The sequence below is a fragment of the Peromyscus maniculatus genome, chromosome 10 (assembly GCF_049852395.1).
Source record: "Peromyscus maniculatus bairdii isolate BWxNUB_F1_BW_parent chromosome 10, HU_Pman_BW_mat_3.1, whole genome shotgun sequence".
NCBI lineage: Eukaryota > Metazoa > Chordata > Mammalia > Rodentia > Cricetidae > Peromyscus > Peromyscus maniculatus.
In genome coordinates this window covers 90,166,490-90,191,165 of record NC_134861.1, presented here as the reverse complement: position 1 = coordinate 90,191,165, position 24,676 = coordinate 90,166,490, and the positions used below count along the sequence as shown (strand labels likewise).

Here is a 24,676-nt window from a genome sequence, read left to right as displayed (position 1 = left end):
TCCCTCCCACTTAGTCATCCCCATTCCATGATTCCTCTTTCTCCCTTCATACCTCATGTGTTCTAATGTTCCTTCATCTAAGCTCTTTCTTCTCATCCCTTGCAGACTCTGCTTTGTTCCCGGTTTCTACCTTTACTCTGTTAAGCATACAGCTAGGATTTACATGTGAAAGAGAACATGTGTTATCAATCTCTCTTGGTCTAGGATACCACATTCAGTATAATCACTTCCCATCCATTTACCTGTAAATTTCAGTTTTGCCTTACAGCTGAATAAAATTCCATTGTGCAAATGTGCCAAATTTTCAATATACATCCATTAGTCAATGGTCATCTAGGCATTTTCCATTCCCTAGGTTTTGTGAATAGAGTAATAATGAATATGAGTGAACAAGTATCTCTGTAATAGGATAAAAAAAATCCTTTGGTTATGTGCCCAGGAGTGATATAGCTCCACAAGAGGGAATCCATGTCTGGTACTATAAACCTGGCTGATAATCCATGGTCTTGGAGGTCATAGGCCCTTGGGGAGAACCTAATACTGTTATTTTGGGAAAGGGGCATAGTATCAAACTGTCTTCCAATACTTGTCCTTATGGCCAGACTAGTACATCTCTCACCTTTCATTAGAAAAACTGCTTTATGCAATGGATGGTGGCTAATACTGAGACTTACAACTCATCAAAGCCCAGAGATTAAGTGACTGGATGCTCAGCTATAACCAGGACACCTCTTCCCTCCCAAGATTCAAGACTTTGTCACAAGGGGGGTTGCTCCAAAATAGTGTCCCGGGGACATGACAGGGTTGCTGCACTTGTGGCTTCACAGCAGTTGTGGTTGCCTGCACAAGACTAGTTAAAGCCAGTCAACACTCCATAAAGGAGGGGGGAGGGACTCAGGAGGCCAGTCCTAACTGAGGAGCTTTTGCCAGGAAATGTCTCTAGAAGGAGGGAGAATAAGTTGTCATTGGTGGTGTGGCCTAGGGTAGCTTGCTCATGCTCCAGTAGATGACCACATATAAATGAATATATGGGAAACACTAATTGTAGTCAGTAGGTTATAAGAGAAAAAGGGGAAGAAGCAATAATGAAGTTGGGAGGTGGAGGGGGCATCCAGGAGGAGTTGATTGCAGGGAATGGCAAATTCATATGATCTATATGCATTGTATTAGCTAAGGAAATTACCAAAGAATATATAATAAAAAATTAAAAACAGAATATTATTTTAATGACATTTTTAATTTCTTGGAGTTATCAATTAATTCTGTATAGTTAATATATTTCCTAAAATAATTTCTAAATTTATTTAAAATGTTCAATTTACTGTTATAAACAGTAAGACTATGTTAACACACATTTGCATTAAAAACTACTCCTTAAACTAAAATAAATAGATTCTTAATTGTACATATTCACGCAGCCAAAAAAGACTAATGTATAATAGTTGATTATTTTATGAAATGGAATGACACTAGTTTTCTATGAACATACATGTTTAGACTTAATAAGCAAGTTGTATATGTAATCTTTGTATTTCTCTGGGCCTTTTTAAAAACCATACTGTCAAAACTACCCACAAAGTACAAAGGATAGCATGCTGGTTAAAAATGATTTATATATTCCCCAAATCAGATTACCTTGGTATTGAAGACCTAGGTAACTTTTCATAAATCATTTAACCCCATAAGATTCAGTTTTTATCAGCTGTAAAATGAGGAGTGTGAAAAAACACCACTATCATGCTGTCAGAGTGAGAAGAGAAAGTTGATATTCTATTTCATACTGAACCTAATACAAAATACTCAATAGATATTAGCTAATATTATCAGTAATGAACAAATTTTAACATCCATAGTATTATTATTATTATAAAATGGGTAAATTTGGTAAATTGCTCAAACAATTCTCTAAAAACTATGAAGGAAATTGGCTTCTAAATGGTGATGTTTATGCTTCCAAATTAGTGCTATTTTCACCACTAGCCACAGAAGTTTTTTTATGCGTTGAACAGTGGTGAATGTAAAAACTCGACCAGCATGATGGTGAAGTCATTGGTAAGCTGTTCACGTTCCAATAAATAACCCTGAACCAACAGTAATGCAAGCAACCCTAATATAACTTATAAAAAACCAGTTTGTGAGAACTGGACAGTTGGACCAATTGGAAAAGTTGAAGTGAAAGTTCTGTGCCCATAAAATTGTTTTAATATGAAGCAAGGGAAAAGGTATGATCACACCATCAGCAGAACACTGTTACAGATTTGCCCAATGTGTATAGGATAAGCATGGCCTCTCTTTTAAAATGCATGCAAATGAAAAACCCCCAGATCCTGCCTGATTCCCTCAAATGTACTAGAAAGAAATCAAAATGAGTCAACCTTGAGAATGTTGGTTAGTTCCTCTTTATGACAACTCTTTGTAGCTCACGGTAGGTCTTGAAGCTAATTTTAAAACAAATCAGTGTTTTGTAAGGAGAATCCAATGACTTAGAGACAACAAATGGAACATTGTTGATAGGATATTCCTTTCAATGATTGTTACTATAGCTCTGACAAGATTTATGTAGTTATGCTTCAGAAAAAAAGTTTCTATCCATCTATGTGATGAACTTCTCACTTCAAAAAATAAGAACACACACACACACACACACACACACACACACACACACATTTCAAACTTATATATGTGCCATACATAGTCCTGCCACTTCAAGTCTCCAATGGGAGAATTGTAATAGATTCTTCTTTTAAGTAGGTGATAAATCATTCATACAACAATGTTTTTGAGCACCAAAACAAAGCCAGGTCTAGTGATGGGCTACATTAGTGTACAAAAAAGACCAAGTTACTCCTTATGGAAATTAACTTTTACTGTGATAAACAGTAAACCATGAAATTAATAAAGGTGTAACATGTAATACAGTGTTAGGAGCCAGAAAACAATTTACAGAAACTAAATGGGCTGGAAAGTCATAGATGGGATAAGTCGCTGGTATTTCACAACGTCTCAGCAGTGAAAGCTTTCTGATCAAATGACACTTAATAGAAACATAAAAGAAGTGGGAGGTGAAAGAGTGAAGTAAAATGATATGATGGGGAGGACAAACAGAGAACAGCTGGCGTGGAGACCCAGAGGTACTCCGTTGATGTGTGCAAACCACAGCAAGAAGGCAGAAGTGACTGGTGCAGATCTAAGGCCAAGAGATTAGGAAAGGTGCTTTGCAGGGGACTTTGCTTTAAAACACACAATTATCTGTTGACCTCCTGTGAGACTCAAGGGTGAAATGGAACAGCATTTCAAAAAGTCATTGTCATCCCCCTGTCATATCAGGGATAAGTCAAGATGTTCCATGGGTTAAAGGGCTTGACACAAAACCCTCATGATTTGATTCTCCCCACCGAAAGCAACCGTGGAAGGAGAGAACCAACTTCCCAAACTTGTCCTCTGACCTTGACGTCTTGACGTGGGCATCATAGCATATGCATACCTATACACACATACATACATACATACACACATATACATTATTTATATATACATACAACACAATAATAATAAATAAAATTAAATTAAAAAAAGAAATACGATCTAATCACACACAATCTCCCCCCACCCCCACAAGGCTGAAAGGTCAAGAGGTCATCACAGAAGAGAATCAGGAAGGGCTAGATGTTGGCAAGGACAAGGACCAAAACTGTGTCTTCTGAACATGAGAAAACACGGAACTCATGAGCTCAGAGTACCTGAGGTCGCCTCATAGACTTGGACAAGAGCATTCAAGTTAACACTCAGCTTGGAAGTGGGAAGGGATTGTTAGTTCTTTCCTATAGCTGAAGAGCTACTGACAGTAGATGGCTTTCTCAGGAAGGAAACAAAGGTTTTTTTTGTTTGTTTGTTTGTTTTTGTTTGTTTGTTTGTTTTTTAATTGTGGGCCCTATTTGGTATTTTGAGGTCTAGTTTACTGAGTTCTTTATATATTTTGGAGATCAGTCCTTTTCTCAGATGTGGGGTTGGTGAAGATCTTTTCCCATTCTGTAGGCTGTTGTTTTGTCTTATTTATCATGTCCTTTGCCTTACAGAAGCTTCTCAGTTTCAAGAGGTCCCATTTATTAATTGTTGCTCTCAGTGTCTGTGCTGCTGGTGTTACATTTAGGAAGTGGTCTCCTGTGCCAATTCTAGGCTACTTCCTACTTTCTTCTCTATCAGGTTCAGTGTAGCTGGATTGATGTTGAGGTCTTTGATCCACTTGGACTTAAGTTTTGCAGATGGCGAGAGATATGGATCTATTTGCAATCTTCTACATGTTGACATCTAGTTATGCCAGCACCATTTGTTGAAGATGCTTTCTTTTTTCCATTGTACAGTTTGGCTTCTTTGTCAAAAATCTGGTATTTATAGGTGTGTGGATTAATGTCAAAGTCTTCAATTCAATTCCATTGGTCCACATGTCAGTTTTTATGCCAATACCAAGCTGTTTTTATTACTATAGCTTTATAGTAGAGCTTGATGTCAGGGATGTTGATGCCTCCAGAAGTTGCTTTATTGTACAATATTGTTTTAGCTATCCTGGGTATTTTGTTTTTTCATATGAAGTTGAGCATTGTTCTTTCGAGGTCTGTGAAGAATTGTGTTGGGATTTTGATAGGGTTGGTATGAAAAATGAATAAAAAAATTTCTTAAGTAAAAGATTGTGGGCCCTGGTAGGTCAACAAAGTTCCACTGGATGGCCCCATAGACATGGGTACACAAATACATGAGTTATTTTAAAACAATAAAAAGAGAGAGAGAGAGAAGAGAGTGAGGGAGGGAGGGAGGAAAAATGGAAGGAAGGAAGGAAGGAAGGAAGGAAGGAAGGAAGGAAGGAAGGAAGGGAGGGAGGGAGGAGGAGGGGAGAGGAGGGGAGAGGAGGGGAGAGGAGGGGAGAGTTCAGGAAGTATAATATGATCAAAATATATTGCATGCCTAGGTGATATTTTCAAGTAATTAATTAAAATATATTAATTAATTAAAATAAATTGATTAAAATGAGTCATGAAAGAGTGTATAAAGCTAACTGTTGGTTTTGGCTTTCAACTCTGTCATGAATTTTTCATTTTTATTTTCTGGTGGATCAGTGCATTGAGCTATATTTAATAGTGAAAGTGTAAAACCCAATGTCAAGCTCCTGAGGGACTCCTGGAAGGACTAAAATTGCCAGATAAAACTGTATCTAGCATATAGGAAGGCTGGAAGTTAGGCTAGCTTTCCATAAACAAACGTAACTGGTGGAGCATAAGATTCTGAGAAAATATCTGGGAGAAGAGTGAGGCCCAACCCTGGTCATCAACATTTGGATCTGAAGTATTTTCTAGTGCTATTTTAGCATTTTGATTTGAAAATATTTCTACATAAAGAAAAAATTTGTTTCCATGTGGACAATCTTCACAGAACATGTTAATTGTTCTTGGTTCTTGCCGGAATTCTTGGTTCCTAGCTGCCAAGAAGTTTCCAACAGACTGGTTCTGGGCTCCTCTTCCTCCTCAGGTCTGTGTAAGTTTTCTTTCTTTGACCCTGTCTCATCAGTTCAACTTGTAAAACTGTGTAAAATATTACTCCCATTGGCCATTCATGACTGATGTTGTCCTGATTCCCAAGAGAGTCTTCTGTGTTAAAAAAGCCCCACAGGTGACAGGCCAGTGGATGTGATTTTTACACTCTGTCCTTCAGCTGCCCCAATGCCTGAAAAGCCAGCACTGAAGTCCTTTGAAAAGTTTCAGCATCAAGCCTTTTCTTATGAAAGAAATGAAGATTGCAGAGGAAATGGGACTTTGCAATATTCAGATGACTATTTGGTTTTCTCCAAGGATTTTCTTATTAGCAGACACTATATGTATACATTTTATTGACAAATTATTGCACAATTGCAAATTAATATACCTCTTTCTAATAATTCCCCACAAATAGCAAAAACATTGACTAGTGAGGGGGGTCATCTTACACATAACTTAAGCATGTTTCTGAACAGAGATGACAACCAACTTGCTGGCTGCACGTGGACCACCTACCTAATGAGAAAATGAAAGGCACCAGCAGAGAGGAGATAAGGTGACAGACAGACCTTGGGGAAATGCCAGTTTGCAGGATATGAGATCCTACCAAATGTATGATCAGAAGGTCCCATGTTAAACTTCTTGAGCACATGGAGGCGACGGCTCTGGTAAACTGCTGTGGCTCACTTTATGTTTAATCACTGGCGATTGTTTTAATGAGACAGGGTAAACACCCAACTTCAGTGAGCATTCACATTTGAATGTGCTCAAAAACTTTTAAGAGATTTAGACATCAGGAATTCAGAATTGGATATGAAGAGTCCACCACAGGTGTCAGGGAAAACTCATAGTGTTTTCAGCCCATTTTACCACTTGGTCTACTCCTGCCCTCAGTTTCTCCAAGTGCTGATTTTTTTTTCAAGTGGACCCATAAAATAAGAAGGTCGCATATAATCCTATCTATAGGGCTAATTTTCAGGGCTATGTGGACCTAAGTCAGAGTTTACGCAAAGCATTTCTAAGATCAAAGTATTAGATTGTTTCTGGTGAAGGTAAGGAACTTCACTTCCAGTTTGTTTAAATGAAGCCGAAGGAAAGAGGAAATTTTTTTGACATTCATTAGGAATCTAAATGGACCGAGGAGGGCTGTAAAATACATTTTATTGGAGCTCATTTAGATTGGAAGCAGAGGAACATCTGTAAGTACTCTGATGGGAACTGTGGAAGAACTTTCTATGTGTAAACTGGGATCTTTGCTTTTAATTATTTGAGTGCATAGACTACTGTATTGTGTGTAAAGACTTATTTGGGCACTACCTCTAGGCCACGGCACTCAAATGCAAGCCTGCTCCATTCAGAGCACTTTGCTTATACTCTGTTATTCAAAATAGGATCTTTTTGCTGTTAAGAAATTTTTTGTTCATTTTACATATCAACCACAGATCCCCCTCTTACCCTCCTCCTGCTCCCCCGCCCAGCCTTCCCCCCAACCCCCCAACTCATCCCCCATCCCCTCCTCCAAAAGGTAAGGCCTCCCACAGAGAATCAGCAAAGCCTGGTACATTCAGTTGAGGCAGGTCCTCCCCTGCACCAAGGCTGTGCAAGGTGTCCCACCATAGGCAATGGGCTCCAAAAAGCCAGCTCATGCATCAGAGACAGATCCTGATCTCACTGCCAGGGGCTGCTTAAACAGACCCAGCTACACAACTGTCTCACTTATGCAGAGGGCCTAGTCCAGTCCCATGGAGGCTCCACAGCCATTGGTCTAAAGGTCATGAGTTCCCACTGGCTTGGTTCAGTTGTCTCTGTAGGTTTCCCCATCATGATATTGATGCTCCTTGCTCATAGAATCCCTCTTTTCTCTCTTCGGCTGAATTCCTGTGTTTGGCTGTGGATCTCTGCATCTGCTTCCATCAGTTACTAGATGAAGGCTCTACGATGACAGGCAGGGTATTCACCAATCTGATTACCAAGGTAGGCCAGCTCAGTCATCCTCTCCACTATTGCTAGTAGGGGAAATAGATGAGATCTCCTGAGTAAACTGGGGGGGGGGGGGCAATAGAGGGTAGGGGATGGGGGATGAGAACATGAGGAAATGGAATGGTCGAACTGGAACAGAGACGGAGTGAGAGCAATGAAAGAGATATCTAGAGGGAGACATCATGAGGATAGGGAAAAACCTGGTACGAGGGAAGATCCCAGGAATCCACAAAAATGACCCATCTTAGACTGCTGGCAAAACAGGATCTTGAAAGCAAGAGAAGCAAGCAGAGGTTGATTTCTCTGCAGCTTTGGTTTGCGGAGGGTCCCCTTTGTGGATTTACTCTCCCGGGTGTGTATGCCTTCCTGAGTGCACCCAATCACAGCTCAGTGGCGTTGCTCCACACCGCATTCTGAAGGCGTGAGAGCATTGTTTTCCTAAGAACCACACACGTGTTAGCTTGTACTGGATTTCTCCTGAAGGAATTTCCACAAAGTGGATATGCCAAGCATTCTTCTGTTTGCAAAGTGAAATCATATGCCATTTAAACTAAACTCTCATGAAGTATTTTGTTCCTCAGGAAGTTGACATCATGATTCCAATATTATAAAATTCCTTTAGTCTCTAATATAACATTGCAGAGGACTTCACAACCTCCACACACTTATTAACCATCTTTCTATATTGTTCCATTGTTTATTGGATGGAAAAACATTTGAAGAATGAAAGGTCATCAAGTTTGAAAAGGCAAGACAGATAATGGCACATACTTCTCTTAGATGTAATTCCAATCCTCACTCTTCTTTAGGGGGGCTGGATTCATCTAAATGATTTAGAATTTTTCTACAGGTAATGCTACATAGAAAAGCATCAATATTTTCAGAATAAAGCAAGGATAAAGGCATTCTCATTCCAAATTGAAGACGTTCATCACTTGGATATACTCACTAAACAGCCACTGAAGTCTGAAGTGAGCAGCTCACACAAGGCATAGCTAAAATGGGAATAATAATTTGTGAACAGTCATGAGTGATTTTTGCATAGTTTTTTTTAAACTCCATTTAATTTGGAAATAACTTTGACAATTTACTAAATTATGTCTTTCGGTCCCCTCTGCTTAGTGCAACAATTAAGAAAGAAAATTTCAAAAGAACAAGCTTTAAATTGGTCACTCTGGCATGGCAGATTTTATTATGGATGGCTACGTGCTCCTCAGAAAGACACTTCTCGACTCCCTGGGAAGAAAGCATATGACTGAGTTTCAGCAGTTCAGTTTTTACATTAAAATATGGCCAGTGAGGAGTTCCAATCTGTCAGGGAAAAGTGGCCATGCGGCCAGAGTTATCATTTTACTTTGGGGGTCTTACATTTGCCAAGTGGTCAGCCAGCTGTCTATCTTTTTTTAAATGCCAAACTGAAAAATCTGAACAGTAAATTGCTTTGGAACATTTACTACCCACTGAACCCAAAGAATTTTTAAGAAAACTTTCAATAATGAATATTAAAGTTTTAGTACGTATCCTAAGAGTCAGGTAAGAAGTCTAAGCCCCGCAGCTGCGGACATCTAGAGGACATGCTGAGGTTGAGAAAGTAGATGCTGATGGATCCAACTTCCATGGTTATGCAAACATCTCTCTGAGCCTTAGTTCTATTATATCTGAAATGGAAATCACAGTAACAGCTCAAAATTTGTGTGGTACTTACGGGAACATATTCAAAGCCCCGACAGAAAATAGCAAATGACAATTCACTATTTAAATACACCTTCTAGGCTTGTCAGCCAAAGCAAACCACTTGAAAATAGATAGCTTTCACTTGATAGCATATACTAAGAAAGGGCCAGAACTTCAGTAAGGAAAGCTACCAACAGTGCGTCTTTCTGTCTGCTTGAGGATGTGAGAAGTTACCTTTGGGGTGAGGACTCCAAATCAATGAGTTTTCTGTTTCTTTATAAAAAAGATTTGATTGTCTTTCTGCTTTCCTGGGGGAGCCACGGGGAGGGCTGCAGGGGAAAGTGCCAGGCAGCCACGTTTACAGGGGATAAATAATCAGTTGTGAGCTCGGTGAGTGACTCTCGTTAAAAAATCCAGACATTGGAACAGCTCCCGAAACACACTGCCGCCGCCACCACCACCAATCTCTTTTGCATCTCATTGGCATTTGAGGACGTTAATTGACTCATTATTGCAATTCATATTCAGGAAAGCAAGTTGATTAAGGAAGGCAGATGCAGAATCTCCAGACGCAGCTATGGCCGCCGTGTTTGTCCCGGCAGTGTACTCGAGTGATTAGAACACTTAGGAAGCCCCCGCCAGAGGGAGAGGGAACGTGCCCCGCTCACGGTTGCCCACGCAGAAAGGGGTTTCATAAAAGCATTAGCATTCCGCACAAGCTTACCACGGTGTAAAGTACGAATAGGTAAAGTTGGTTTCCAGCCCTTTTATACTAATATAATCACTTCACTTTATTTCAATTGCTTTGCAAAATAAATAAATAAATAAATAAATAAGAAAGAAAGAAAAGAAAAAACAAAAACAAAAAAACATGGTTTCTTTTATATATGTTTTAACCAAGAAATACATATTTTTAAGTTGGTAAGATACAGTATTTGATCCTGAGTTAAAGACATCCAAGAATAATTATCAGTGGTAAATTTTGTAAGTGATTTCTAGTGTTTTACAACATGGAAATTCTCAGTTTGAATAAAGACAGCTCCAATGAGTTTAGAGGTCAAGTGTGTTTTATAATTCACTTGACTACCTGTTTTCTTTAGTGTTTTCTTCCTTTTTAAACAATTTTAGGTTCTTCTTTCATGTCTAATATCTTTGTGCAAGTAGATGCATGTATAAACACATGAATTAGTTAAATGTGCATGTTCCATGTTTAAATTTGGACTGACCAACATTTTGAGCATATCAAGATATGTTCTAAATGATTGGTGCTCACTATTTTGGAAAATGCTTAATCAGTGTGGGAGTCTGCTGGAGTCCACCTCCAACCTGTCAAAGGGTTCTTGGTGGGAGGAGAGAGGAATGAGGAAATGATAGATAGATAGATAGATAGATAGATAGATAGATAGATAGATAGATAGATAGATAGATAGATGATAGATAGATGATAGATAGATAGATAGATAGATAGATGATAGATAGATAGAAACGATAAGAAAGACAGAGACACAGGATAGCTTCAGGAGGGCCCTGGGTCAATACCTAATCGCCTCAAGGTTTATTCCAAAGGGCTTTTTGTAAAATGCAAAGGGGTGAGGCAAAAGACCTCCCCCTTACAAAATCAAAGCACAATGTACAGCCAAGTGTAGCCCCTTCAAAACACCTGGTAAACACACCCATGACCAAATCATCCTATTATGTAGCCCTGCTGGGTAAAGCAGGCTCAGATTCTCTGACCCTAAGTAAGGCCTTACTAGGAAGCCTCTGTGGGCCACTACAGGTCAGCTGAACACAGAAGGTAGAGCTGACATATTCTTGATAGTGAATATTCTTAGTAATTATATTGAAACCTTTAAACTCTTCTTTCCACTTTATATGCCAGAGCATTGTTCAGATCTTGCTCTGAAGAGGGGAAAAAAACAAAACACAAAACAAAAGCAAAAACTTTAAACCATAAGAAATTTATCTAAGAGAATTATTTATATAAATATTTGCTGGGCATTAAGAATAATCAAACGGGGGCTGGAGAGATGGCTCAGAGGTTAAAAGCACTTGCTGCTCTTCCAGAGGTCCTGAGTTCAATTCCCAGCAATCACATGGTGGCTCACAACCATCTGTGATGAGATATGGCGCCCTCTTCTGGCATGCAAGTGTACATGCAGAGCACTCATGCACTCATTCATAAAATATAATGTATAAATAAAAATTTAAAAAAAAAGAATAATCAAATGGGATGGATAAATGGCTTAGCAGTTAAAAGTATGTATGTTCTTCCAGACAACCCAAATTCAATTCTCAGCACCCACTAGGCAGCTTATGGCCACATCTAAGTCCAGCTTCAGGGAGATTCTGGCCTGTGCAGTAATTTGCACTCACATAGCTGCCCCTCCACATACACACATAACAAAAATAATAAAAAGAAAATGTATAAACAATAATCAGAGAGCTTAAGAGATAGCGAAGCAGTTAGGAACACTTGCTGTTCTTGCAAAGTACCTGGATTCAGTTCACATTTCCCACATAGTAGCTCACAACCTCTGGTTCCAGAGAATGCTTTCTTCTAACCTCCAAGGGCACTGGCACACACATGGTGCATTATATACTTGCAGCCGAAACACTAATGCACATAAAATAAAAATTAAAACACTTTCAAAAAAATGAATAAAAAAATTGGCATAGTGGATAAACGCACTGACCACTAAGCCGAATAAGCTGAGTTCAAACCCCAGGACCCACACAGTGGAAGGAAAGAACTGATTCCAATTCTTGAAGATTGTCGTCCTCTGACCACATGCCTCCTGGTGTACTCATTCTGCATACCATCAATTAATAAATAAAACATAGCAAAAATAATCATTGCCATTTAATGATATTATTGCTTACCCAACTACCTATGAGAATTAGGTAATTTTAACTGTTTACTTGATTTGCATTTAGATTTAGATTGAAAATGTATAGATACATAGTTAATAAATTTTCTCATGTAGATAGGTTGACTTATGTAGAACAGAAATGAGCCACAGATTTATATCCTTTAAACCTCCTAATAACTCACTTCCTTCACTGATTAATTCCTTTGGACATAATACAAAAAAATCATATTCACATTCTTCATGTGTTGGTTATTTTAAGCATTGACATTTCAAAGTATTTTTCTACAAAAAATTGACTCAATAGAAATTTTATGGTCCACTATTACATAAGTGACAGGAATTAGGGAAGGGACAAATGTCATAGATTAACACAACATGACACCCACTATCTTAGACTTTATGTCTCTCAAAGCATTGAGAATGGCACAAAGCAATTGTATATGATACATGCACAACACAGTCTTTTAGCTAAAGAATGCACAATTAATTGAAAACTTCAAGAAAAAAGTGATTCATTTTCAGCTATTTATAAAAATGTAAAGGAAACCCGGGGAATATTTGTACCCATACCTTCAAGTATGTACATGATTTTGATACAAGAGAAAAGAAATTCATTCCAGGTTAACATAATACTATGAACAAATTCACAAAACAGAATACAAGTCTGGGGGGGGAGAAGTAGTTCTGTGTTATCTGAGCACAGAGTAAAAGGGGACCAGGAGTGTGGCAGGAAGACAGGCATTCATTAGACTGAGCAGGACTTGAACAGATACATCCAGGGGTTGACACTTCATTTCATACAGGACTTAGCATTGTAACAAATTTTAGCAGAGCTAAGGTGGACGTGAGGCATCACAGTTACTTGAGAAGATGATATCTCAATGAACTGATACTGGCCCAGGCAGGCTGATAAACTGTAACAGGAAAATTTTAAGATGAGTTATTAGGATAAGCAGTTCAATAGCTCTGACAAAAGTCCAAAGAGGAGTTACCAGCCTCAGGAAAGAGACAACCAGCATAGAACTCGGAGCATATGTGTCTGTGGTGACGGAGATATAGAACTCTTCGGTAACCATAAGATGGTTGAAGAAGGGAGATAGGGACAAAATGGGGATACTGTAAATACTCCTAGCTTGGATTACTGGCCTTATGACTGATAAAAAATGTAAAAAGATGTAGAGCATAAAATAGAGACCGAGAGGACTCTGACACGCCTTTTATGAGGTGATGCCCAGCCAAGTATTGTCAGAGTGGTTGGGAAGACTGGTGTAGAGTTAGCAATCTCCACGAATGTCTGTCATGTGGGGGTTAGAATGGACATTATGGGAGTCAGAATATTCACAATCTGGTCTTTTCAGGAACCAAAGCTGGAGGAGGCCATGTCACAAAATGTCTGAAAGCATGATGTGGCAGGTGAAAAGATGAAGCCAGTAAACCACAGCCTTGCTGCTTTTATGAACTCTTGGTTTATGATGACCTAGAAAATGTGGTCTGGAGTGAAAATCAGACCACAGAGACAGACAAAGAAAAGGAAAAAACATCTCACTATCTTCTCTGATATGTGGTCATTTCCTCATTTATCATCATTTATGGTTCTCTCAAAAAAAATTACACATGGCTGTCCTAAAATCAGAGATTATTCTTGGCAATTTTGTCCAATCCTTTGTTTATTTTCTATTTTCCTCATATCTCCATACTAAAGAAGAAAAATCATTGAAGATTTTCCTCTTTTTTGGAAAAAAAATAGTTATCTTTGGTATGTGAGTACAATAAAAATAGTACTTGAATCCTAGATAATACTTTTCTAAACATTTTTCTCATTTAATCCTCCAAAGAATCTTGCAAGAAAATTTAGTCAAGCATAGCTATTCCCACTTCATACACAAGCAACTAAAGTACCGTGCAAAATGTTATATGTGGGACATATTCAATAAGAACTCACTGGCTGACTTTACAAATCAGTCATTTGTTGCGAAAGCTTTATCAAGGAGCCATGGGGTGATTTTGAAGTACAGTATCTCCCCTCCCCACCTCCCCCAGACTTTGATATGCTAAAACTTAGAACATGCAGGTGAGATGGCATCTGCTTGATTGTATCATACCAAAGCAAGTCTCCACTTTCCTCACCAACACTAATGATTCCCACACTGTCCTTTCTCCAGCTCTAACTTACACGACATATCCAAAGAGCAAGGCTTTTGCCAGCAGGAGCTCATCACTGTCAAACAAAGACAAACTTGCCAGTTGTCCTTCTGGTGGCCTCGCCTTTCAATTTTCCCATGGGCAGCCACTCCTGCCAATCTCCCTGGATTCTCTTCCAGATATAGCAAGTCAAATAACCTATAGTGATAATTTCAGAAGGACATCATTCACTAGAATCCACAGACAGCCTCATATTGAGGATGCATTTCACACTGCATTCCCTGGTCTGAAGAACAGCTCAGGTAGTTCCAAACAATTGGTGAAGGCTTGCTGAGAAACATTTGAAAAGCTGTCTGGGTCTAGTGGGACAGAGCGCCACAGAGACCATGTGCTATAGACATGGGATAGAGAAAGGTACGATATGCACTAAGCCTCATATTATCTTGTGCTGATGGAAATGGAGTCTGAGCATCCTCAGATCAGGCTATGGTATCTCCAAAGCAAATATTGTTATGTTCAGCTTTCTTAAGAACAACGTTGGGCTTGTTAATGGTAGCTCCCTTGCCAACCAATATAAAATCTTAAGCAATTTCTTATGATGCTGGGGATGGCAGCTGATGCTGTAATCAAACACAGAAGTAGACAGCTGTTTTAATCAAGCCTAACTACATGTTTGCAAATACTTTAAATAAGCATCAGAGAGCTTTGTGTGTTAATAAGCTTAGCATTCGCTGCAAAAGGAAAATGATGGGAAATCCAATTCAATTCAGTGAAAACTAAGTGATTGTTTTAAAGTTGAATAACTTTTTCTTACAACTGTATGCTTTGAATACTGACTACTCTCACTTCCCACCTTCCTATCATTTTTGCTCAACTTCTTCCTCCCCCCACTAGTCTTTCTTACATTCATGTCTTTTCATTTTGTTTTGTGATTCACCAAGGTTAACCTGGGCCATCTGCATGTCCATGGTTTATAGTTATACATTGGATCCTGGTGGTCTCAGCAGAAGGCACACAACTAAAAATAGTAATTCCTTCTCTACCAAAATGAGCAGTAGCCAACAGTTTATAGGTAAAGGATAGGGCCCCGTGAGTGCCTTCCATGTCCTTGAATGACTGTTATAGATCCAGTCTTGTGACGTGAGTTAATGCTTGCAATAATTGTATGCTTTCTAGAAAACAGCGTTTCATAGCCCTTCACCCTATCTCCTGCTCTTTCCTAATTCCTGCCTCCTCTTCCACAATGTCCCCTGAGCCTTAGAGAGGTGGTGTAAGTGACTTGCTCCGGTCTGGGTTCATATCCTCACTTATTATTTTGCATCTTGAGAAGCTGTGTTTCTTTGCTTTCAACACTGTTTATGACAAGGAGAGGAGAGGAGGCTTCTTTGAGTGAGGCGAGAGCTGCTTTTTGTCTGTCCTTGTAAGCATAGGTACTTACAAGGCTTTAGCTGCTCTGTCAGTTAATCATCAGAAATACATTTCCCCTCCAACCTACTTCCCTAGGCCTCGATTGTTTGGCAAGCTTACAGTTCAGGCATTGGTCTCCCACACCATCATGGAGAGGGTTTTGAATCCACTCAGAGGGAAATTGATTACTCCTCAGTAGTCAAGCCATTATTGCCCAGGTGGCCATATCTTACTTTCCAAAAAGTTTCTTTATACTCCTTTTATTCCAATTAATTTTCTTCCATCCCCCATACACATCTTCACTGCCCCAAGCACCCTCACCTCTACCTAAAACGGATATTGCCCACAATAACCCTTCTCTTTAGCTTCCTCTTACCTGTATTCTTATCTCCCCTGTCTCTTAAAGGATCCTCTCCCTATTCCCTTCCTCATTTTCTGGTTTGCCCAAGTACTCCAGTTTACATACATTATACTAAAGAGTAGAAACTTGGTCTTCATATACAGAGAACAAATGGCATTTGTCCTTTGAGAGGCTCATTGGGTCACTTGATTTAGTCTACTTTTCCTCCAAGTCCATGCTTCCCTGTAAATGTCTTAATTTCATTTTTCTTCATACTGGTGATATTTCATTGTGGACAAGTACCACATCTTCTTTGCTCATTAATCAGGCATCTAGGCTACCTCCATTTCCTAGCTTTTCTGAAGAGGGCAGCAATAAGCATAGATGTACAGGTATCTCCATTGTAGAGTATAGAGTCTTCTGAGCACCTATCCAGGGATAGATAGATGGATCATGTAGTACTTTTATTCATAAGTTTTTAGGAAACCTCCAGACTGATTTTCAAAGCAGTTGAACTAGTTTACATTCTCCCCCACATTGTCTAATGGCACCCCTTTCCCCACATCCACACCAGCATTCATCATTATTGACATTCTTGATGACAGCAATTCTAACTGTGGTGAGAGAGAATCCTAAAGTGATTTTAATCTGCATTTCCCTAATGGCTAAGGATGGTGAACACTTTCTAAAGTGTTTTGTAACCATTTGTATTTCTTCTTTAAAGCATTTTTCTATTTAGTTTTGTCACCTGGATTTTAATTGGGTTGTTTATTTTCTTGGTGTTTAGTCACTTGGATTCTTTGTATATTGTAGACAAAAAGATATTTCCAGCCAATATTTTCCCCAGTATTTAGGCCATATCTCTACTCAACTAACAGTTTCTCTGCTGCAAAGAAGATGTTTCATTTCATTAGATCCCATGTTTAGATTGCTAGTCTTATTTCCTGTGCTACTTGGGTCCTATTCAGAAGGCCATTACCTAGATGTTCAAGGTTTGTTTTAGGGGTCCTGGTGTGGCTAATGGCAATAGATGACAGAAATATAAATGCATCAACACAAACAGAGATAAATAGTTCTAGCTGATTAACCTTGTTAGAAAAAATGCTCACAGGCCTTCATATATTGGACACGTCAAGTGTCATTTTCTTTGTTTAACTTTTGTTAGCCCTGACATTTCTGCTCTCTGCTTCAGTACAGATTGGATTGCTGTCTCAGACACTACATTATTACTTCAAGACTATCACCTCTGCTTCAGGTGACTCACTCAAGGTCACTGAGCATAAGGGGCAGATGGAGGATGTTTCAAAGGCTTTTTGGTTCCAGGCTATTGCTTATCCATTGGAGCTTATAGAGAAAATGTTAGAAAAACCTACAGATCTATTTATCAGTAGATTTTTCTTTCGTTGAAATGGTACATTTATAAGATATGTGTGCTTGTGCTATGATCCATTTATCTCACAAAAGTTGAAACTAGTTTTACTCCTTCCCAGAATTCATGCTTTTTAATTAGACTGGGACTCTGTATTTCAATATAGAACAACTAGAGGATTTCACATGCAAACAATAACAAGAAAATACTTTGGCAAATAAGAGTAACAAAGTAAAAACATCATTTTAGATGTTTTTTGATGTGTGTCAGGGAGTCTCCAGGTTGTTCTAAAAGGTTGGTTTTACATCTTAAATGACAATTCATATACCACCGTTTACCTTTTCTAACATTTCAGATCTATTTGCTTTCCAGAATTCCTCTTCTGTTTCCATGTTTTGTCTGTAATGGAAACAGCATGTCAGCAAGTTCATGTGTGTCAGGGTCCAAGCAGGAAACAAACACCACTATGGACTTCTGAAGTTCAAGTACTGAATTTTTAAAGTTGCAGAACTATAGAAGAGTGAATGCTGGATAGGAAATGGGGACAAGAGGTCAGCACAGGGTTCAGTACCATCCCCAGAGCTAGGCGAGCTGGACCAGGAGGAGGTGTTGCTAAGACTCAGAAGCCAGAGCCATCAAGTGTAACTGAAGGCCCATGAGGATTGACTAGGAGTTGCTGGAAGCATAGAATGCATGTCTCAGCTAGCACAATGGGTACAGACAGTTGTTGCTAGAAACACTACAGGACAGTGGACTGGGGAGAATGTTTTCCCTTCCTTTTCTTACCCTCCATCTTCTAGAAGACCGTAGTTTTATAAGAGCACAAGTGTACAGAAATGTAGGGTGGAGAATAAGTATGTATCATGCCTAAGAGAAATTGAACATCACTCAGTTAATTATTTTACCATTTAGATAAACCTAAAACCAAATTTTGTGTTAAAAAGGAAAAATGGCTTAGTTTTATCCCATAAAATTTTCAATTTAATTTTTATGCTTTTTCTTCTTTCCATCCAAAGTGCATTAGTAGGTCTCTGTTTTTGAAGGATGTTAAACTAGAATAACATTTGGACAGAAGAAACGTTCAGAAATATCCAATGTAAAGATAATGAATAACACAAATTTTACCAGACTGAACATTTTACCACTAGCAAAATGTTCCCTTTCCTAGATCTTGGCCTCTCAGTAATCATGAGACTACTTTAATTAACAAGTGTGTTTTGTTTAGAGGTTCTTTTAGATGCATTACAATAATAATAATAAAAGCCTGAATATTATTTATAGAATTTTCCATGAATTACCAGTGCTGAGGGCAGGGGCGCATAAAAACACTGCTCTGTTCATGGTTGGCTCATAGCTACCTACTTTTCAACTCTTTAAATGACCATGAAAGGCCAGCAAACAAGATACAATATTATAAGACTTCCAGGAGATTCTAGAAACATAGAGAAATTACATATATAATGTTGTATGCAAATTTTTATGTTTTTTAAAAAATATTTCTTTTTTTTTGAGATTATGATACAGCTGCATCATTTCCCCTTTCTCTTTTCTCTCTCCAAATACTCCTATGGATCCCTCCTTGCTTTCTTTTAAATTCAGAGACTCTGTTTCCATTAATTGTTGTGATATATGTGATATATATATATATATTCCTAAATATATAAATACAACCTGCCCAATCTGTATAATACTTCTTGTATGCATGCTTTCAAGAATAACCATTTAGTATTGGATAATCAAATTGGTCCTTTTGCTAAGGAAAAATTTAAAACTCAGAAATTCTTTAGAACTCTGTTCTATGTACTCCATGTGGGATATGAAATACATAAGTGTGCTATGCAAAACCACTTTAGAGAACACAGTATAAGAAAAAATGACTTAATTTTTTATTAAGTAGGGAAACTTCTATAAGAATAAATATGTTACCCTCTCTTTTTATGGCTTTATAACAATCTCACCTTACAAACAAATGCAGACCCATAGCCAAACATTAGGCAGAACTCAGGGAATACTTCAGAAGAGGGGGAGAAAAGATTGTAGGAGCCAGAGGGGTCCAGGACACCACAAGGAAACCCACAGAATTAACTAACCTGGGCTCATAGGGGCTCACAGAGACTGGACGGACAGCCAGGGAGCCTGCATGGGACTGACTTAGGCATTCTGTGTATATATGATAGTTGTGTATCTTGGTCCTCTTGTGGGACTCCTAACATTGGGAGCTGAGGCTGTCACTGACTCCTTCACCTGCTTTTGGGACCTTACTCCTCATACTGAGTCACCTGGCCCAGCCTTAATACATGGGGAGGCGCTTAATCTTATGCCAGCTTGATATGCCAGGTGCTTAATCTTATGCCAACTTGATATGCCATGTTTTGTTGATATCCACGGGAGACCTGTCCTTTTCTGAACGAAAATGTAGAGTGGATTGGGGAATGAGAACAGAGGAGGGGGTGGGAAGGAGTGTCTGGGATGAGAGGAGGGAGATGTGTCTGGGATGTAAAAACCAACCAATCAATCAATCAATTGATCGATTGATCAACTAATTAATTAAATATCACTTTACTTCTTCAGGAACACAAGTAATATTCCTCTTAGTTTCTGTGTTGAGTTACATAACGGTATTCCTTTACTATCCGTGAAGTTTCTAGGCATGGTTTCAATTCCTATAAAACACACGCACGCGCGCGCGCGCGCACACACACACACACACACACACACAGAGAACATACAATGAAGAGCTCATGCATTTATCTGAGTTATGATTTTACATATCAAATTTTATGAATAAAAGCAAAAGATTGTAGTCTATGATACTAAACACTGATCATGAGGTCATATATTATGAGTGCGGGCAAAGGTTTCAAGCCTACGCCTGCCGGTTGCCTGTTGATAGGAGGGTCACAGACACTATATGAGAGCATGAACAGCTCCCAGGAACTCCATCTTTCACATCCCCAGTTACAGCTCTTGACCATCATTCTGTCCCCCTACCAGAGCAAATTTGTATTTTACAAAGATTTTCTATTTTGGATTTCTGATTAATACAGCAGTTGACCAAAGCTATGTATGATAAGAACAAATATCCAGCTATGCATTATGGTGGTCTCTGTAGCAAAATGCTCTAGGCTGCTGGCTCTTGGGAAAGGTTGGGTTCACACTCTGGTCCATAAAGGCCACACAGGACCTGTATGGTGCACAGAGTTGTCAAACTTCATTAGGCCTCGTTTCAGCTGTAACAAGGGGAGTAGAGGAAACCACTTCATTGTGAAAGTGGAATAACTGGAAGTGTGTGGAGAGGTCACAGTGACTCCTAGCACACTGTGAACTAATGAGTGTAAGAATGCTGAATGCTTCCCGCATCCACAAAAGAAACTAGAAAACTTTATTTTAACCATAAGCAATTTGAAGCACTAAACCATAAAATTTGTCAAAATTTTTAGATGATTAAAGCCAGACAATTTCTATGTTAAAAAAAAAAACAGTTAAAGCAATTGTTGTTCAAGAACTATAAGGAAAATATGCTTTATCATCAACAGAGTTAATAATAAGGTAAAACAAATTGCTAGAAACATAGTCTTGAAGAAAAACTATGCAAAATAACAAACAAATTCTCCACAAAGTGTAGCCAAAAGCTCAAAGCCTGTTTTCTGTGAGGCACAGAAGAGAGAGTGTTGCAGGTACCAGGATGGAAGGAAAGTCCCATTGCACATCATCTCTATGGAAACAGAGTCTGCCCAGACATTTTTTTTTTTTTTTTTTTTTTTTTTTTTTTTTTTTTTTTTTTTTTTTTATGGTTGGGTTTGCTTGTTGTCTTCAGCTTGGCAGGATGTGGTCACCGGCCTGTGACTTCCTTCTCTGTCTCTCACTGCAGGATTCTCAAAGTCCTAAGTCCCAAAGAGGGAAACTCTTGAAATCATTTCTCTCACTCTTAGGATTTTTTAAAAATCTCCCTTGCTTTGAAAAAAAAAAATGCATTTATTCAAGCCCTGTCTCGTCAGCATTCTAGAAAAGCGATACCATTTTGCACTGAATTTTTAAATGAAAAAAAAAAAAAAAAGATTGGCCGATTAACAAATATAACTTCTTGGGATTCTGTTCCAATAATCTTGGCGAATTGTTACACTGTAAACCCAGAAAATTAACATTGCTAGATAAACAGTCTGATGATATCTGGCACCGTCAAGGTTCTGAAGTGAGAAAGCACAGCTTCCTGAGGCCTGTGACAGAAAGCCACTCGCAGACCTTTTCAAAGGCCATCCGAATTTATTCCCAGAGATTGACTATGACATGAACAGAAAGGTTTCTTGTCTTGTTCAGAGCTAGCCCGTGGTCTTGAGTTAGCAAGTTCTCTCATAAAGGATGAGTAGCTGAGTTTGGGATGCTAATGAGCGAAGGTTAGCCAGAGGGAATGTGAGCCAAAGGAGCAAAGAACTAGATCCTTCTCTGTGCGGAGGGGCCTAGAAGTAATAAAATCTCAGGACTGTTCCGTAGTCAAATTGTGTTTCAATCAGTTCCTCCAGAATAAACTGACATCGTCTTCCTGACGCTCCCAGCTGTAAGAGTAGAAGTCTGCTTTCACATTTGCATGATTTTGAAGGTCAAATGCCTGCTATCCAAGTCTTACTGATCCATATGGACTAGAAATGCCACAATATGCAATCATCATGAAGGCAGATTGTCTCCTGTAAATCTGTCCTTTCTGTAACACATTCAAAATGTACCGTATTGGCTGGATTATAAATCCTTTCAGGAAATGTGCGCACATTTGTAGAAGCAGCTTCACATTGATGGATGAGGCCGTTGGTGTTCAGAGTACCCTTAAAATAATTTATCATATGTGTAAATCTGGTTTTGCATGTGTCTGGGTTTCCTGTGACCAGGTATACCTCTAACTCACAACCCTTTTTCGAGAAACGAATAAAATGATCTTCAGTTGCTTCCCATATTTTCTGAAGATGGGGGACCTGGGTATTTTATATTATTCTGGATCTAAACTTCATTAGCTAAGTAGAGACTCATGCAAATACATCCTTATCAAGAATGCATTTACCAGAAACTTCGTTGTTCTCTGTATTGCTTACTTTCACCGAATAATCAACATTTTCCCTTACTTTATTCAAAAATACATTTTATTTTATCATTATTTGAATAGCCACATCTCCTGAAACACAATACTTTATAAAAGGAAGGCAAGTTAACTAGATGATGGCCGTTTCGTTGTGTGTGTATGTGGAAAGTTCATAATCTTTGTGTATTTCCTCTTATGGGTCCTTTGCAATATATGTCCTTAACAGGCTTGAAGCCAACACCTATTAATATTCTCTATGGAGCTTCTCTATATTACTTTAAAAAAAATAACCCTTTCCTCTTAGATGCAATGTACTTCTTTTCTTTAGAGGAAATAAGCGATAGTTTATTCTAGAGCCAAATCTGAGTGACCCTGGTCCAGCAGCACAGGTTTAGGTTACCCAGAATCCCATGTTCCAATGTGGAAGCAGTTTCAATAAGTTGTATAGTTTTACAGAACAAAGAAAGTAATAAATTACAATAAGTTTAAAACACACTGGTGGATACATCACAGAAGTACAACACCAAGATGGGGGGACATTTTTGTATAGGCCTTAGAAGATATTTGGTGGCATTCTTTCCTTTGAGGTTGGTGGAAGCTGGGGTCTGCTAAATTAATAGGTTTCTAAAGATCTTAAAAGATTCATCACAAGATGTTATTTCAGACACAGAGGTGGTCAAGGAATGGATATTGGAGTAGCTAAAGCTAGCCCAAGACAAGGTACTTAGTCTCTGGACCTGCAACATTCCAACCTCTCCACATCACCACAGTTCTATCAGTCAAACAGTCTTTGCAGACACAGCTTCTTTCCAGTGATTCTCATCCACAGTGATATCATGTACTTTTAACAACACTGACAAAAACATTGTCCATGCACATAAGGAAATTTAAAAAAAAATATACATTCCAGTAATAATTTGATAATCGTAACAAGGAGGGGGGCACATGAACCTCCCTGGGTAGAGGAAATAGAACAGATATTATGGGTGCACTGCAATGGGGGGAGGGAGGAACAGGAGGGAAGAGGAAGGGTCAGGTGGGAGGAAGATTGGAGGACAGATTACTGGAATTTGGGGGAGTTTGGAGGTGAGGTAGAAATCTAGTGCAATGGAAACTCCTAGGAATCTACAAGGGTAACCCTAGCTAAGACTCCTAGTAAGGTGGGGTGAGAGATTACAGAGCCTAAACCGGCCATCTTTTGTAACCATACAAGACTTCCAGTGGAGAGACTGAGACACCAACCCAGCCACAAACCTTCGACCTACGATTTGTCCTGCTTACAAGATGTGCTCGGGTAAAGGGGGTTGCTGAAATTATGGGACTGATAACCTCCGACAGGTCCAACTTGAGACCCATACCATGAAAGGGAGCTCACCCCTAACACTGCCTAGAGGGCCAGGAACTAGAGACCGAGGATAGAACCAAACATGACCAGGAAAAAGTCAATAAAAAGATTCTTAACGATATTCTGCTATACTCATAGATCAATGCCTCACCCAATTGTCATCTGAGAGAGGCTTCATCCAGCAACTGATGGAGACAGATGGGGACCCATAGCCAAACAGGCTCAGCTCGGAGAATCCTGCAGAAGAGAGGGAGGAAGGATTGTAGGAGGCTGAGGGGTCAAGGGGTCACAAGAAAACCCACAGGATCAACTAACCTGGGCTCACAGAGACTGTAGTGACAACCAGGAAGCATGCATGGGTCTGACTTAGGCCCTCTGCATAGATGTTAGGCTTGTGTAGCTTGGAATTCTTGTGGGACTCCTAACAGTGGGAGCAGGGGCTGCCTATGACTCCTCTGCCTGCTTTGGGGACCCTTTCCCTCCTACTGGTTTGCTTTTTCCAACCTTAATGTGAGGGGAGGTACCTGGTCTTATTGCAACTTGATATGGCGTGTTTGGTTGATATCTGTGGGAGGCCTGCCCCTGCCCTTTTCTGAAACAAGGGAGAGTGGACTGGGGGAAGAGAAGTTGAGGGGGTGGGGAGCTGGGAAGAAAAGAGAGAGGGCAAACTGTGGTTGGTGTGTAATATATGAGAGAATAAATTTTTAAAAGTTACAACATGACTTCATTATTTTGAGAATATTATAATATCCAAATCAAGAGAGACTTCTTTCTAAATGATAACCCACATTTAATGCCCAGAAAACTGAATCCCAGCCTGAATTTACTTATTTATCCCAAATAAAACCAAGTTGCTTGTGAGTCCGCGGGTCTCACCTGAGCTCAACTTGACTCAGATTAGCAACCGAGCCATGGAGGATGTGTCTTCCTGTAGCAGAAGAAGAAATGAAAAGGCA

The 24,676-nt window shown here is 39.2% G+C and overlaps 1 long non-coding RNA gene across 1 annotated transcript in view; it reads right to left on the bottom strand.

Annotated features, from left to right (window-relative positions):
• Positions 1–23,957, bottom strand: part of LOC121832627 (uncharacterized) — a 53,499-nt gene extending 29,542 nt beyond the window's left edge. The window contains exon 1 of the long non-coding RNA XR_006076251.2: positions 23,872–23,957. This is a non-coding gene — a long non-coding RNA (uncharacterized LOC121832627). The remainder of the gene's footprint in view (positions 1–23,871) is intronic.
• Between the last annotated feature and the right edge of the window lie 719 nt (positions 23,958–24,676).